The sequence below is a fragment of the Phyllopteryx taeniolatus genome, chromosome 8 (assembly GCF_024500385.1).
Source record: "Phyllopteryx taeniolatus isolate TA_2022b chromosome 8, UOR_Ptae_1.2, whole genome shotgun sequence".
In the NCBI taxonomy this organism is placed as follows: domain Eukaryota; kingdom Metazoa; phylum Chordata; class Actinopteri; order Syngnathiformes; family Syngnathidae; genus Phyllopteryx; species Phyllopteryx taeniolatus.
Window position 1 is genome coordinate 15176047 of NC_084509.1, and position 17717 is coordinate 15193763.

The 17717-nt window shown below is 40.4% G+C and overlaps 1 protein-coding gene across 2 annotated transcripts in view; it reads left to right on the forward strand.

Moving 5' to 3' along the window:
- The window catches only part of grik4 (glutamate receptor, ionotropic, kainate 4), a 408097-nt gene that overhangs the window by 47867 nt on the left and 342513 nt on the right, over window positions 1-17717 (forward strand). The window contains exon 4 of one of the 2 annotated variants that reach the window (XM_061782686.1): window positions 3964-4111. The exons of the other annotated variant lie outside the window; for it this stretch is intronic. The gene's annotated coding sequence lies outside the window, so the exon portion shown is untranslated. The remainder of the gene's footprint in view (window positions 1-3963; window positions 4112-17717) is intronic. 2 annotated transcript variants of the gene reach the window in all.

Here is a 17717-nt window from a genome sequence, read left to right on the forward strand (position 1 = left end):
TTTGAACACCGGTCCTCAGAACTGTGAGATAGATGTGCTAACCAGTTGGTCACTGTGCCACCTGAATGAATTCAATGTACAACCCAGATTCCAATGAAGTTGGGGCGTCGTGTTAAACAAGTAAAAACAGAATACAATGATTTGCAAATCATGTTCAACCTATATTTAATTGAATACACTACTACAGAGATATTTAATGTTCAAACTGATAAACTGTATTGTTTTTAGCAAACAATCATTAACTTAGAATTTTATGGCTGCAACATGTTCCAAAAAAGCTGGGACAGGGTCATGTTTACCACTGTGTTACATCACCTTTTCTTTTAATATTCAATAAACGTTTGGGAACTGAGGACACCAATTGTTGAAGCTTTGTAGGTGGAATTCTTTCCCATTCTTGCTTGATCTACAGCTGTCCGGGGTCTCCGTTTTTGTATTTTACGCTTCATAATGCGCCATACATTTTCAATGGGAGTCAGGTCTGGACTGCAGGCAGGCCAGTCTAGTACCCGCACTCTTTTACTACGAAGCGACGCTGTTGTAACACATGCAGAATGTGGTTTGGCATTGTCTTGCTGAACTAAGCAGGGGCATCCATGAAAAAGACGTTGCTTGGATGGCAGCATATGTTTCTCCAAAACCTGTATGTACCTTTCAGCATTAATGGTTCCTTCACAGATGTGGAAGTTACCCATTCCATTGGCACTAACACAGCCCCATACCATCACAGATGCTGGCTTTTGAACTTTGCGTCCATAACAGTCCGGATGGTACTTTTCCTCTTTGGCTCGGAGGACATGACGTCCACAATTTCCCAAAACAATTTGAAATGTGGACTCGTCGGACCACAGAACCCTTTTCCACTTTGCATCAGTCCATCTTAGATGAGCTCGGGCCCAGAGAAGCCAGCGGCGTTTCTGGGTGTTGTTGATAAATGGCTTTTGCTTTGCATATTAGAGTATCAAGTTGCACTTATGGATGTAGCGCCGAACTCTATTTACTGACATTGGTTTTCTGAAGTGTTCTTGAGCCCGTGTGGTGATATCCTTTACACATTGATGTCGGTTTTTGATGCAGTGCCGCCTGAGGGAACTGAGCAATTCAGGGAAGCTCCGTTTATACACAATCATGGTACCCACCTGGTTCCAATTAGCCTGTTTACCTGTGGGATGTTCCAAACAGGTGTTTGATGAGCATTCCTCAAATTTTGTAACCTGCCCCAGTTTTGGAATGTGTTGCAGCCATAAAATTCTAAGTTAATGATTATTTGCTAAAAACAATAAAGTTTATCAGTTTGAACATTAAATATATATATTTCTGTAGTAGTGTATTCAATTAAATATAGGTTGAACATGATTTGAAAATCATTGTATTCTGTTTTTATTTATGTTTAACACAACGGCAGCAGTGACAAAAAATCATCAGAATGCTATAAATCACCTTGAGTCAGAAGCAAACTGATGTAGAATATGCATCCATACCTGCGTAAATCTCTCCTTTTCCGTTGCCCTTTCCACCTTAGTTGTTGTGATTGGTGCTGCTTGAGCTCTTTGATGAGCCCAAATGTGAAGAGAGTTGAAACTGTTGAACTGATTGCTTTAATGACCTGTATGCTCATGCTGATCACAGTCTGTGACCTGCAAGGGGAAAAGTAGGACTTGGTGCACCAAGCATATGCTTTTTAGTCTCCAAGCACGTTCTCCGCACGCACGCACGCACATTCATTCACTTTCCTCCTCTGAGATACCTCATCATTACAGAACCATCTTTCCTGACCTTTTCAAGCAAGACATTCATGAATGCGTGGATAATTTTTCTCAATAGCCTGCATTAAGCCATCAGTGTTCTATTAAGAAATGGCGTTTTAAAATGGGTTTGGCTGAGTGTATTTGGCAGCTCAATTGCCAATAAGTTTCTAATTATTTAACTGAAAAGCGTGTGTAGCTGTTTTGCTAGCCATGTAATTTCATCCATCCATCCGTTCTCTATATGACGTTATATGATTAGCAGGGCAAATTACTTTCCTGAGCCTTCTTATGCACTGTATTTCCACTAATGTTTAGGGGTTGGGGGGGATATTTATCTAATCAACTGCAAACGGGGGATGCACATTTTTGGAAATAATATTGAACAGTAATATGCGTATATTACATTTTATAAATGACACTGTTACCATGTAGTTATGAGATCAATTATAGTACCTGTAAAGTGAATGCCTTCTAAATTTGACGCACCACATAGAAGAGTTTTGATAACACACCTGTCAAATGTAAACTAGCTGTATGCTAATGTTGGCACATTTACACGAGTATTGTCATGGTTTTCATTAATGTGCATTGTCCCTTTTCAATAAATGCAATTGAAATTGAAAATTGAAATTTGAATGTGAGGTGTGAGCTTGTCCGCTGAATGCATAAAACCACGCCCCATTGAAAAATGGATGCTACTTCGTTTCTCAACTTTCTTATGCGTAAACATCACTAGAAGGTTGAGCCACAAAAATACAGTATGTTTGCTGAAAGCCTCTGGAGGCTGGAGTGTATTCCACCGGGTCATCGTGGGACCTTCCACGCCGCAACAAGAAGCGCTAGCCACCAACTAGCTCACAAGCTAACGGGCTTATGGGGTTCCTCTTGGGCGGCGGACAGGCAGCGGGCTCATACGCGGCGCCACGTCCTTGCTTGGGATTTTAAATCGTGACACCGAGCTGTTCTGCAAATGGAGGCGTCCAGAAAAGATGCATTTTCGGGGTTTAGGCATAGCAAGCTTGCTAACTACACGCTGCAATGGTAGAAATGGGCCCAGTAATAAGTAACTCTACGTTGTGCCAGATAACCACTGATGTAAACAAATGTGCTCAAGTTCTTATATTATGGGGGAGGGGCAACTCATGCCCGACGCCCAAGGTCATCACTGGGCGCCGGTTTAGCCACACCCCAAAAATCAGAAAAACTGTTTACCGTTATATCTCCACGATTGAGTGCTACATAGTTCTCAGTCTTTGCACCTATTAAGCAGTTATTTTAAAACGTGTTTAGGAACCAATCTCTGAATGTACTTTACGGGATCTTTAAGGGTAAAAACTCCACATTATGTGGGCTACTTTTAAATAAACATTTGCTGGTGTAGGTAGAATTACAGAAGTTATTTGAGAGCACTAGTATTTTGAAAGCGTGTTTTGTACTCTTAACTGGCCTGAAAGAAAATTGTTTTTCCTCGTTCGTATCTTTTTGAATATTTTTTCTCTTTCAGTTCTCTTTCTCTCACAGTCTTGCATCCTAACTCCATTATAAGACTCCGTAGAAAGCTGCACCTGGATATCACCAACTCACATCAGTGAATAGTCACTGAAGGTTCACTTGCCTGACTTCCGTGCAGGCAGCATGGGTTCAGTTCCCACTTAGTGGCAGTTGAAATGAAAGTGTGGCTGGTTTTCTGTCTCTTTCGGTGCCTTGTGATTAACTTGCGTCTGGTCCAGGGTGTAATGTACCTTTTGGCGGAAGCCAGCTGGCAGAGGCCCCAGCTCCATGTGACCCTGAACATGATAAACAGTGACAGAAAATGGATAGATGTACTGTAAACTCTTGAGTGCACCTCAATTTATGACAGTAAATTCCCATTTCATCCTGGGTTATGCAGGTCACCACTCCATTGCTGATTTTATGCATTCAAGCGTCAGTTTCAAATTGAGCCTGAAGGAGATGTGTGCCACTGAGGAGAAACACCTCGGCAACTAAGAGCAAGGACATACTGAGCGTGGCCAATATGAGAATAAAAACGTTTGTCTTACACGGTAACTTGCTAACATAATCAGTGGTGTTCCATCAGGTTTTTAGTGGTGTCACTGTAGCTGCAAGTTTTCTTCCAGGTTTTCACAGGTCTCCTCTGTGTATTACCATCCTAATTAACCTAATGATTTGATTGGGTAGGACGAGGTCTCTAAAGCTGACAAATTTGTTGCAGGCAATTAATGTGCCCTCCTTCCTGTACCGGTGTTATCGGCTCATGGCTGAAGATTTGGATCAGCGGATGTGCAGCCTAACTCTGTGTCCTATGGAGTTGGCTATCGATTAGAGAAGCTGTGGAAGAAGTCAAGAGGAAGCTGCTGCAGGTGAAGATTACCGGAGCAAGTAACTTAATGGGTTTCTCACAGCTCTCAGACAAGATATATTGTATTATTGTTTTTATTTTTCATTGAACGTTTTGGCATTTTAAAATGATATGTTAGCTTTACAGGCGTGTCGGAAAAGTTCCAGGACTGGCGTCACAAAAGATATAGTTCAAATCCAAACTGTAAAAGTTTACCCCTTTGAAGTAATCCTTGAAGTAAGCATTTTCCCAGCCTTCTCTGCCACACCTTCATACACTCCTGGAGGACTTCTTCCCAGATTCTCGACAGCTCTGTTGACATGGTCATCTTGATGTCCTCCACATCTTCAAAACGGGTCTCCTTAATGACACCTTTGAGCTTGAGAAAGAGGGGAGAAAAATCACATGGAGCCAGGTCTGTTGAGTAGACCGGTTGCTCCAACATGGCAATGTTCTTCTCGGCCAGGAACTGTCAGATGCTCAGGGCATTATGAGCATGTGCGTTGTTATGTTGAAGCAGCCACGAGTTGTCCTGCAACAGCTATTTCTTCATCAGGGCAAATGCCACAGGATCTCTTTGTAGATGTACTGGTCAATCATGTGGCCTACATTAAAGGGGAAAACTCATAGTTTGTAGCTTGAACTGTATGTTTTGTGAAACCAGTTCTGGAGCCTCTCCGACAAACCACGTTACTGACAATTATCACAAAAATATAAGTGCTTGTACATTATCTAGCTTTCAGCTCTTTGTTGTATTTGAATTGAAGTTGATTAAATGCCAGTCCTTGGCGAAACATTGCTCTGGCAATTACAACCCCAATTCCAATGAAGTTGGGATGTTGTGTTAAACCATAAATAAAAACAGAATACAATGATTTGCAAATTATGTTCAACCTATATTTAATTGAATACACTACAAATACAAGATATTTAATGTTCAAACTGATAAACTTTATTTTTTTTTAGCAAATAATCATTAACTTCGAATTTTATGGCTGCAACACGTTCCAAAAAAGCTGGGACAGGTGGCAAAAAAGACTACAAAAGTTGAGGAATGCACATCAAACACCTGTTTGGAACATCCCACAGGTGGACAGGCTAATTGGGAACAGGTGGGTACTATGATTGGGTATAAAAGGAGCTTCCCTGAATTGCTCAGTCATTCACCAGCACAGAGGGGGCGAGGTTCACCTCTTTGTGAACAAGTGCGTGAGAAAATAGTCGAACAGTTTAAGGACAATGTTCCTCAACGTACAATTGCAAGGAATTTAGGGATTTCATCATCTACAGTCCATAATATCATCAAAAGGTTCAGAGAATCTGGAGAAATCACTGCATGTAAGCGACGAGGTTGAAAACCAACATTGAATGCCCGTGACCTTTGGGCCAAAGAGGAAAAGAACCATCCGGACTGTTATGGACGCAAAGTTCACAAGCCAGCATCTGTGATGGTATGGGGCTGTGTTAGTGCCAATAGCATAGGTAACTTAGACATCTGTGATGGCACCATTGATGCTGAAAGGTACATACAGGTTTTGGCGAAACGTATGCTGCCATCCAAGCAACGTCTTTTTCATGGACATCCCTGCTTATTTCAGCAAGACAATGCCAAACCACATTCTGCACGTGTTACAACAGCGTGAATTTGAAGTAAAAGAGTGCGGGTACTAGACTGGCCTGCCTGTAGTCCAGACCTGTCTCCCATTGAAAATGTGTGGTGCATTATGAAGCGTAAAATATGACAACAGAGACTCCGGACTGTTGAACAGCTGAAGCTGTACATCAAGCAAGAATGGGAAAGGATTCCACCTACAAAGCTTCAACAATTAGTGTCCCCAGTTCCCAAACTTTATTGAATGTTGTTAAAAGAAAGGGTGATATAACACAGTGGTAAACATGACCATGTCCCAGATTTTTTGGAACGTGTTGCAGCCAAAAATTCAAAGTTAATGATTATTTGCTAAAAACAAAAAAGTTTATCATTTTGAACATTAAATATCTTGTCTTTTTGTGTATTCAAGTAAATATAGGTTCAACATGATTTGCAAATCATATATTATCCAGGCATACGTAACTGGAAGTGTTCCCAGAAGTTTCTTGTTTTACATTTTAATTGCACTTAATCTCATTAACTTTTTGAGGTAATTCACTTTTTCAACTTTTTGTTGTATTTTTGCATAGCATTAGCTTACCCCAAAAGTGGTACACTTCAACTCAAGTTTTCTGGAAGAATGTGACTCAAAGTCAAATCAAATTTGGGTGTTGAACAGACATCTCTTGAGACTTTAGCTTGCTGTAAATATGAAGTATTTAAAATCAGGTTTTCTTTTTTTGGGGGGGGGGGGAGACAGCCACTGTAACAGTATCATTCTGCACACACCATACTGCTTCATTACATGTGTGTCAGGCATCTTTAAAATGAGTACAGGTAGTTCTACGTTATTTCATATTTACCTGGAAGATTTATTTACTTTTTGTGATTTCCAATCAGATGCATTGTTTGACTTTAGAAGGTCCACTGTACAGTCTTTCAGGTTCTTAATCTGTTATTCAAGCGTACACATGACAATATGGGGTTGTGTCAAAATATTATTAAATTGACCATTTGGATCGTCCCTTTTACTTTACCTTCATGAAATCCATCTACTGAAACTTACGACTGATAGTACCTGTTCTCACTGCAGACGTAGTGCACCTACAACATCATTTATTGCCAATGTTTGTCCAGGATTCTCATTCCAGGATTTTCATCACACTCCAAAGGTTTTTTTTAGTGAGGTCACAGGTCTTTATGCTTAATTGCTCTCCCAGCCCTCTGGTAATGTCAGCGTGTTATTCAGAGGGCATTCGGCCAAGTTGTGTTAAAACAGGAGGCACGTTTAGCGAAGGAAAAATGCATTATAGGTTAGGTGCAGTGGTCGGTTGCTCTCCAGACTCACGCGCACACTTTACACAGAGTTGCTCAGGAATTCTCCTCGGTGTTCACAAACGTGCACTAAACCTTGTCTGGCATGACCCGCTGTAATAAATGTGGAGTGAACGCGATGCACAGAATGGTGGAAATAATCAAACAAGGTTATGTTGTGTGAAGTATGATTAATTACCGAGAAAGGCGGTTGCTTTTTATTCTGCTATTGATGCACACTCAGCCTTCTTTTTTTTCTGGTTCGATAAAAAGACGCCATGAAAGTTTTCACAATTTATCAGTGATTATACTTAAGGGACTTCATTGTCAGTTGGAATGGATCAAGCGTGAGCTCCTCGCACTTGTTCTCTTTATGAGCTGTGATATGACTGTGTAAATTGTGTCCTTTTTTTCCCCGACAGCTGTGCTTGTGCTACAGTAATTACTTGTTCATTGAAAATGAGGTCATCAATTGGTAATTCTGTACTGTAGTAACATAGACTCAAATTAGAAACCAAGGCAAACACAGTAAAATACAAGCACATCAATTACAAGAGGTCCTCAGTTTACGATGGCATCGGCATACATCATTTTAAGATTCTGAACTTTCGCCATTTTTCACCTCTCTCTCTCGCTCTCTCTCTCACACGCATGAGCGCTCACACACCTTTTTAATGTAAATAAACAAGTGGGCGACGTACATGCAAACAGAAAAATATGTGAGCTTGCTGATGGGGTGGACAATTACAGGGTGGACATTTCGACGAATATTTGCATTTAATGAGCACATGGTGGACCTTCACTTAGCAACGTGATTCAGTTAGCAAGTGGTATGTGTACTGTTTAACAAATATACTCTGACATTTCTAAAAGCATTTTTAACATCAACTGATATTTCACTACGACAGAGTGGACAGCTTTAAAATGTCTAACCACAAGCGAAACATGATACAAATTATGAAACAAAAGTGTAAATATTTATTACAACTCTCGACTGTTTTTAGCCTCCATTAAAAAGTGAGGGCAGGGGACTTACCCCATAATGACAGGGTGGGCAAGATGTTCAATATGATAATGAAAATAGAATATACATGATCAAAATGACTGTTTTTAATCAAATAACTGTGGTAAAAAAAGTTTTATTTAACCACTTATTACGTATTCCGTAGTTAGCAGAGCAGTGTGGGGGACATGCCAAAATTATGAACATCCAATGAAGAAATGGTATGACAAAAATGGTACAAAATGAAGAAAACACGTTAAGAGATTTATCATTGTACTGTTACCTGTGCAAATGTTTGGGCACTTACAATAAGACCTTAGAGTTTCATTATTCTAGAAAATCTAGACATTTTCATGATTACTTGGTTATTCTGATGATGACAGCAAAGGTGCTTCATAGTGACATTGACCCGTTTACCGTAACCTTTACCTTAATTAAGTACATCAATGCCAGGAATTTGTCTGTCTCCTTGAAGATAAAAATAGCTGATATCGCTTTACTCTGAAAGTTGGCCGTCCAATAAAAATGCACCCATTTGTTTTCCTTACCCTCGGTGTGGGAAACTCTGCCATAGACTGTACTCAAGCTACTCTCAGCCCAACACAAGAGCATCCCATTAGCTGAAACTGTATAACTTATGCTCAGTCATCGTGAAGGAACACTGTATTTTGTTTTCACATTATAGTTTGTCGTTGAAGGTATTTGAGAAGTTTTCAGAATTGCAGGTCAAGTGCTATGGGGCCAATTCTTAAAGATGAAGCAAGGCTGCCGGATCACATCAACCAAATGCTTCATCCATGTTTTTTACAACTATGTTAGGCTTTACTGTACCTCCACAAGTCGGCGGACAATGTGACCCGTGCCGTAGATCAAATAGCTGAACTGCTGTTTGGGGACAGGATCCAGTCCGCTTGACTGGACTTCATTTTTCACCATTTAGCCCTCATCGCACACCTATAATAGGGTTGTGGTCCACATGAATGCTGACAGCTCCACTGGGATAGAGCAGCTTGTACTGCTCTTTCATTAACAACACGAGTCATCACATTTGCACTGCTTCTCAGTTGGCGTGATGACTCTGCCATTTAAGAGAATGACCCTCTGTATTTCTGCTTCTCAGACACAATGATATTTACTGTGCACGGTCTGCCGCCACCCTTTGAGAGTAAATAGACAGACATGACGGGAGGGTTGGCATTAAGCAGAGGGGGCTAGTAACGCACTACATTTACAAGGTATTTTACTAAATACTGAAAAACGACCGCCATTTCTTTCCAATTTGCTGTGCTTGAATTCGGGCACGTGAATTTAGCGGAGGTCCACTAAAATCGTGGTTTCTCATTGTTTTGCGCAAGCTAATAGTTCTTTTCAGATTACATTGTGAGAAAATCCCTTTACTACCTGGCTTTTTAAATTTTCGATTCAGATCAGATTTTCTGTGGTTCTGACAAAGATGATAGAAAACTTAATGTCCGTGATTCACTACTATTATTCTTTTCTGTGACATTTGAAGTAAACCTGACGATGCGCTATGTCTTATTTTGAACCAGAAAATGAGATGGCTTGAGCTAACGCAGCCATTGGAGAATCTGAAAATAGCCTTTTTAAACATCACATTTTCAACTCATAAGAATAAGATACGATCATTTTTCCACCAAAGAGTCAAGGTTTCGGTCACAAATTCGCTAATGATTTACACTGATTTCTGAACAAGTAAATTTGGGCCAATTTGCAACAACAAAAAAAGTGTCATAAAATCCTTAATCCTTATCCGATTCTTACAAACTAGTGCTCTTTTTATTCCTGTATCACTCCTCTATCCAATAATATCAGCGATTTTGATAAACAGATGTTTTGAAAATTTTAGCAACGTACCTACGTTTACTCTATTACATTTACATGAATAACTTTTTGGAAAAAAATTACTTATCAAGAGTGGATTCAATGTAATGTACTGTGCTTTTTAGTTATACTCAGGTATTTGTATGACGAAGGAACGCTACTCTTACTCAACCAGTATAGCATGACCGTCCTTCCTCCGACATCATTTCCTCTTTATCATGGCGTGTCTCGGACCCCACAGTCTTTTTGCGTTTGTCAGGAACAGTTGCGACTTACTAGGAGCTGCTGCATATATGACTGTCTGTGGCCCCAATGACGACAAGTGCTCAAGAAAATGGATGGATGGATGTAATAACAAATGGAACAAAATACTAAAGTGAGTCAGTAACTCCAAGCTTAGCCCTATAGTTGTGTGATGTGGTTTACTCCAATCAAAACTGCTGAAAGGATTGTCGGTACCCCCCTACGCACCCTTGAGGACTTGCACGCTGCCAGAACTAAGACAAGAGCGTGCAAAATCCTCTCGGACCCTCCACATCCCGGTCACCAGCTCTTCCCGCTCCTTCCCTCAGGTAGGCGCTACCGATCAATGCAAACTAGAACTTGCAGACATTCCAACAGCTTCTTCCCTCTTGCAATCAACTTCTTAAACAGCTAATTTACAATTCCATTGCAACATGCTGCCAATTTCTTTTGTCTGAGTTTGTTTTCACATTTCTGTCGGGCCAATTATATACTACTCGTGCACTCACTGTTGTAGTCTCGCCACACTGCACTATTTGCATATCTGTTGTTGACCAATACTGGCCACTCATGCCAGAGTAGCATCTGCTCCATTTGCACACTGATTGAGGAGTATCTGCAACATTTGCACAATCAACATTGTCCCAGATTATCGCACTACTCATCACTTTAAACTGCATATACTCCTAGAAGTCTTGGCGCCCTTTGCACAATGGTCATTGCACCGGACTATTGCGAGATTAGTCATTCGAACTTCTCTAAGTGCTAGAGGACTCTGCATCTTTTTGCACAATTGTCAAAAAAAAATAATAATAATTTGTGCCGGCATTACCAGATAACTAGCAACCCTTTATTGCTCAGTGACTGTTTATATGTCTCTAAAGTGTTCTCTGTCAATTGACTGTCTGTTGTCGTACTAGAGCGGCTCCAACTCCCGGAGACAAATTCCTTGTGTGTTATTTGGACATACTTGGCAAATAAAGATGATTCTGATTCTGATTTAGATTTTGGCCCAACTGTGATGTCAAAATTGCCCCACTCTAAGTACCAACGACTCTGCAACGAAACCAGCGGTTCTTAACCTTGCTGGATGTACTGAATCCTTGAGGTTCATTCACCAAAACTTTTGTAATTAAATTCTTTTTCCCAATTCATATATATATATATATATATATATATATATATATATATATATATATACATGTATATATATATATATATATATATATATATATATATATATATACATATATATATATATATATACACATGTATATATATATATATATATATATATATAAATATATACACATACATATAAAAAATGCAAAACCTTTCTAGTATCAGCACAGCCTGGAAGTGCAAAACAATATACTGTAACAAATTGTGAAACACTTTCAGAAAACAAATTAACAAACCACGCAGACTGTGCCATAGTTCAGTCAGGTTCAGCGGCGGTGCTCGGTGTGCCAGCCTTAACCACCATAATCCTAACCTTAACTCATCCTAAACTGCCTTAACCCCAACACTAGTCCTAAACCTAACCATAATAAACTTCCTTGTTTTTTTTTTATTACCGTATATTTGGGCTGGACATCTCGTTACATCTGCGTAGCCTAACCTTCCCACGATGCAGGAGCCAATCATGTTGAAGTGGGGCGGCTCTTGCCGAGAAAGCGTGTGGTATTTCTAAGAATGTCTGTGAAACAAAACAAAACAAAACAAAAGCAGAAACACTTTTAAAAAAAAGTTTTTTTAAAAGTGTTTCTGCTTTTGTTAATTTGTTTTCTGAAATGTAAATGTGTTTCACAATTTGTTATATTGTTTTGCACTTCCAGGCCACCGTAGCATACCCTGCAGTAGAGGACGGAAGGGTGAACAGTGGTTCATTTGCAGCAGACAAAACAATGCAAAAATGTGCAGTTATTTATATCACCATCAGAATTTACTAAGTTATAGACTTTTGGTTACTATCGTCATTATAATTCAAAGATTTTATTAGTTGATACCAGAGCTAGGACAGTCAGCACAACTGACAGTGCAGGCTTACTTGTTCTGCTGCTCTTTTGTGATGAGAACCAACAATAAAACGGTACTGTGCCCAGCTAGCTAGCACACACGCTACTATGAGTACTAAGTGTAATGACTCATGCCTCTGGGTGGGTGAACAATGCTCGAATCTTTCGCTCGGACAGGGCACGTAGGTTGTAGAATGAGGTCAGTACATGTAGCAAACACGAGAGAATCTTTGTTTAAATGCCAAGAAATATTGTGGTTCATGCTGAGCTCATTCAGGTTTGGACTCAAAAACTAATTACAATGGTCTTTAATATGTCATTTCCTCATATCTCCATTGACTGTCACCATTATCTTATACTTGATCTGATCTTGCTATATCCCATTATGCTGATAAGAGGCCAACTTTATGATTGTTAAAGCACAAATCAAAAGGCTTGTTATACACTAAGCGATGGTCTTTAAAATTAAAAACATGAAGTCCATACTGTATGTGGAGGTATCAGACTGAATGCTTTAACAGGACTCAAGTACAAATATTGCTATTATTACAGAGCATCTATTTCCGGAGCAGTTGTGGGGCGAATAACCTTTCTGAAAGGATCTCTTCAAAGGGCCTCCGTGTTGACAGGAGCCCCGATGTTCTGTACAATGTTTTATTGAAGGTCAGAGACTTATGCACTCCAGAGCTCATGCCATGGTCATGATAAGGTAAATATTTTTTCAAATGGCAGTGTGACTGATGGAAGCTAATCTTGCATGGAAGTGAATTGATCTCTTTACCCATTTTGATGAAAATGTATACATTAATTCATTTTTATCCAGTGCTGCTCCAACCTGCCCTTGGTTGGGGGTTTTGTGACCCTGCAAACATGCATAATGAAAACAGTCATGGACCAACTGTTATGCTCAATTTTTCTATCTGCGTTTGTATAAAGACGAACACTGGTGTCTGGTTTGCATTGGATAACCAGCAGTCCGGGCCACGTGGCTGGTCTTGAGGGAGTATTGATTGAATTGACTATGGAGCCAGGGCTCCAAAGAGACACGCTGTGAACCGAGTCCTGACAAAAAATGGAAGGAGTGAATGGGTAGGGTCACAAATGCAATTAAAAACATCACAGTTCAACTCTGGACATCGGAATGATTGCTATCAGAGATTTGGAATTGTTTTCGAAACACATCTCATGAAACTTACCCCAAAATGAACATACTTTAGTAGTCTCAAGAACCCATTCCCAAAAGCCAATCAGAAGTCAGACATTTTCAGGTTATTTTGACCATTTCTAGGGTTTCTACAAAAAATAATTCATCCCAAAGAATTACGACCAAAATTTCCAGCCATCCATATTCTATATCGTTTATTAGGATCATTGGTGCAGCCGTCCCCCATACTTTGGGCAAAATGTAGGATATACCCTGGAAGCCAATCGCTGAGCACATTTAGACAAACAACCATTCACACTCACCTTCTAACCTTTGGACAATTTAGACTCTTCAATGAGCCAAATGCGACATTACACTATGGTCCTGGCGGCAACGGTAGCCCGGTTTGCCCGAAATGTAGCCATTTTTGTCTCTGTACTCAAGTATTGTTTGGTCTTGCTAAGTTTTGTCAAGGTCTATGACAGTAGCTGTGATGGAATGATGGGCTTCTGAGTTTTGGAGGCCAGCGGTGTACCACGGATGCCAGTACGTTCCCTCCTCTCCTGTCACATTTTGATAGGATCAATCACGTTTCTCAAGTTCTGATCAAGGTCTGACATGTTTTTCACGTGCTGTCAAGGGTTTGTAGGAATGAAACGTGGATGCTGGGCAGCATTGGAAAATCTGTGTGATTTGTGTGAAGCTCCACAGTCAGGCCTGGCTTTATCCCCTGGCCCGGCATCCATGGCAATCACCGGCTGTCACATTTGCGCATCTGCCCTCCTACATTCCAACCCCTAACCGCAGAACCGGGAGGCAGACCTCGTCACCACTAATCTGGCATGCTACCAAATTTAAACCACGTACAGTGGGTACGGAAAGTATTCAGACCCCGTTAAATGTTTCACTCTTTGTTATATTGCAGTCATTTGCTAAAATCATTTAAGTTCATTTTTTTCCTCAATGTACACACAGCACCTCATATTGACAGACAAAAAAGACAATTGTTGAAATTTTTGCAGATTTATTAAAAAAGAAAACTGAAATATCACACAGCCATAAGTATTCAGACCCTTTTCTGTGACACTCATATATTTAACTCTGGTGCTGTCCATTTCTTCTGATCATCCTTAAAATGGTTCTACACCTTCATTGGAGTCCAGCTGTGTTTGATTATACTGATTGGGCTTGATTAGGAAAGCCACACCCCTGTCTATATAAGGCCTTACAGCTCACAATGCATGTCAGAGCAAATGAGAATCATCACGTCAAAGGAACTGCCTGAAGAGCTCAAAGACAGAATTGTGGCAAGGCACTGATCTGGCCAAGGTTACGCTGCACTTAAGGTTCCTTAGAGCACAGTGGCCTCCATAATTCTTAAATGGAAGACGTTTGGGACGATCAGAACCCTTCCTAGAGCTGGCCGTCCGGGCAAACTGAGCAATCGGGGGAGAAGAGCCTTGGTGAGAGCGGTAAAGAAGAACCCAAAGATCACTGTGGCTGAGCTCCAGAGATGCAGTCAGGAGATGAGAAAAAAAAGTTCTAGAAAGTCAACCGTCACTGCAGCCCTCCACCAGTCGGGGAGTTATGGCAGAGTGGCCCGACGGAAGCCTCTCCTCAGTGTAAGACACATGAAAGCCCGCATGGAGTTTGCTAAAAAAAAAAAAACACCTGAAGGACTCAAATATGGTGAGGAATACAATTCTATGGTCTGATGAGACCAAGATAGAACTTTTTGGCCCTACTTCTAAGTGGTATGTGTGAAGCACACTAGGCACTGCTCATCACCTGTCCAATACAGTCGCAACAGTAAAGCATGGTGGTGGCAGCATCATGCTGTGGGTTTTTTTCAGCTGCAGGGTCAGGACGACTGGTTGCAATCAAAGGAAAGGTGAATGTGGCCAATTACAGGGATATCCTGGACAAATACCTTCTCCAGAGTGCTCAGGACCTCCGACTGGGCCGAAGGTTCACCTTCTAACAAGACAATGACCCTAAGCACACAGGTAAAATAACGAAGGCGTGGCTTCAGAACAACTCCGTGACTGGTCTTGAATAGCCCAGCCAGAGCCCTGACTTAAACCCAATTGAGCATCTCAGGAGAGACCTGATGTTCACCATCCAACCTGACATAACTGGAGAGGATCTGCAAAGAGGAATGGCAGAGGATCCCCAAATCCAGGTGTGAAAAACATGTTGCATGATTCCCAAAAAAGACTCATGGCTGTATTAGCTCAAAAGGGTGCTTCTACTAAATACTAAGCCAAGGGTCTGAATACTTATGGCTGTGTGATATTTCAGTTTTTCTTTTTTAATAAATCTTCAAAAATTTCAACAATTCCGTATCCCCCCCCCCCTGTCAATATGGGGTGTTGTGTGTACATTAATGAGGAACAAAACCCCGAACTTTAATGATTTTAACGAATGGCTGCAATATAAGAAAGTGAAAAATTTAAGGGGGTCTGAATACTTTCCGTACCCACTGTACATTAGAAACAAGAGGGTCAATATGACTGATTTGTCAGTCATATTCAGACACAGACTAGAAGACATATCGATGACATTAAACCTGCTGCATGTGGGCAGTGCATGGTGGTTAAGATTGGCATTTGCCTTTCAGCATTTTTTCTCAGCACTCCCCTAAATTTCATATACTGACGTTCTTGATTGCATCATGGAATATCTGTGTCTACTTCCATAGAGTCCTCCCTCTGCGAGGGCCAATTCACTGTTTGCTGTTTGCAGCTTTAGTCAGAACTCTTCCGCTCTGCACTTCAAGCTATTCTTCCCCATTCATTACCTCACTGCAGTTTATCTCCACCTGTCTTCTACCTGCTCCTTGCCCCGCCCCTGTCTTATTCACCCCGTATTCCCAAACAAACTGCTCCTTAAAACATTCCTTCCTACCACTGTCCTGTCAAGTGTTTGGCTGCCGTGTCTCCAAGCTTGCTGTTGTTCGGTATCTGTGCTCTGTATTTACACTTTAGATAAGTCCATAAAAGTCATTGATTAATTACATAACCTTTAACCCATTGTTCCCTTAAAATAGACTGAATGAATTTACCTCTATTCCCACTCCAGCTATAGATTTTTGGGCACCAAACATATTTTATATACCGTATAGATGTATACACCACATTTATTGAACAAATACAGCTCTATGTATGCCATTGTAGGCATCTTTTCTCGTCTGAAGAGACTTCACGCATATTTTCAGCTTTCCCCGCACAAAAAGAACTCTCTGCTTCAAGTGCTCACGGCTCACGTTTGGCAAACATACAAGCAAAACTGAGCTCGCAGCTCAAGAGGCTCAGAGTTCATTCAAAATGTCGGCCTTATTTTCTTTGATTAATATGAGGTAGCTTTATTAATATATATTGGCTGTAACTAAACTGTGCATATATTTGCATATATATTTATTCCAGTATAGCGGTATAAGGATAGAAATCATGACAGGCTTCCTATTATTAAGTCAGTTTCCAGTACACTTACACCAATAAACGAATTAAACAAATCATGAATACTTTTGGTCTTTCCAGTGACCCTGATAATAGCAGTTTGCCAAAATTAATTGTCTTTACTTGGAGCATACTAATATTACTTGGGACAATACACTGCTGAATACTTTGTCGTTGTGACTTGTTGCACTAATCTCAGCCACTGGCAGGAATTAACATTTAATCTTAATTCTTACCGTCAGTGTCTGTGAAAATCATTGAGTCAGTCTTGGCATTTTACAAATATTGCTTTCCATTACATCCAGATGCTGAACTTGCATTGAATTTCTAATGTACAAAAATGCCTTGATGTGGTCTTGTAGCAAATAGCCTCTTTTATTGCTATAACAGAAGACGTGGTAGTTATCCGCCATTGCTTTTTACACACAACCTTGTAAAGCAGGTTATCGCACCCAGCTGTGACTCAGATATCACTCAGATACTAGTTAGAAGATGTCTGGTGTGTGTGTGTGTGTGTGTGTGTCTATTTATCAGAATACAAACGTGCGGGAAAAGAGTGTTAAGTGTGAAACTTTGCAAAATTCCCTGACATATACAGGTGCCGTCCCACCTCTGTTTAAGCTCTGATGCCACCTCCACTGATGAATGAAAACTGATGGTTAGTCCTCCCATTCTGTTTCTGTCTTGTGTATACAGAACAAAAAACAAAAAAATGTTTGCTTTAGAATTATTACATACTTGTATATCTTTTAATCAATGTTGTCGGACATCATAATCATTCTTTCAGTTGCTGAGAATTAGTCTTGTTAAATGTTAATATTTAAAGGTCCCGTATTTTGCCTATTGCCTATTTAGACCTCCATTGAGTGACTCTCGAATATGGACTTAGTATAAAAGTGTCAATTTCATTTCAAAAAACACCTTGGATTTGTCATACGAGTGTACAGAAAAGGCTCCTCTGACAGCTACTTCGGTTTGACCCAGTTTGGGATCTGCTTTGTCCATATTTGACTGT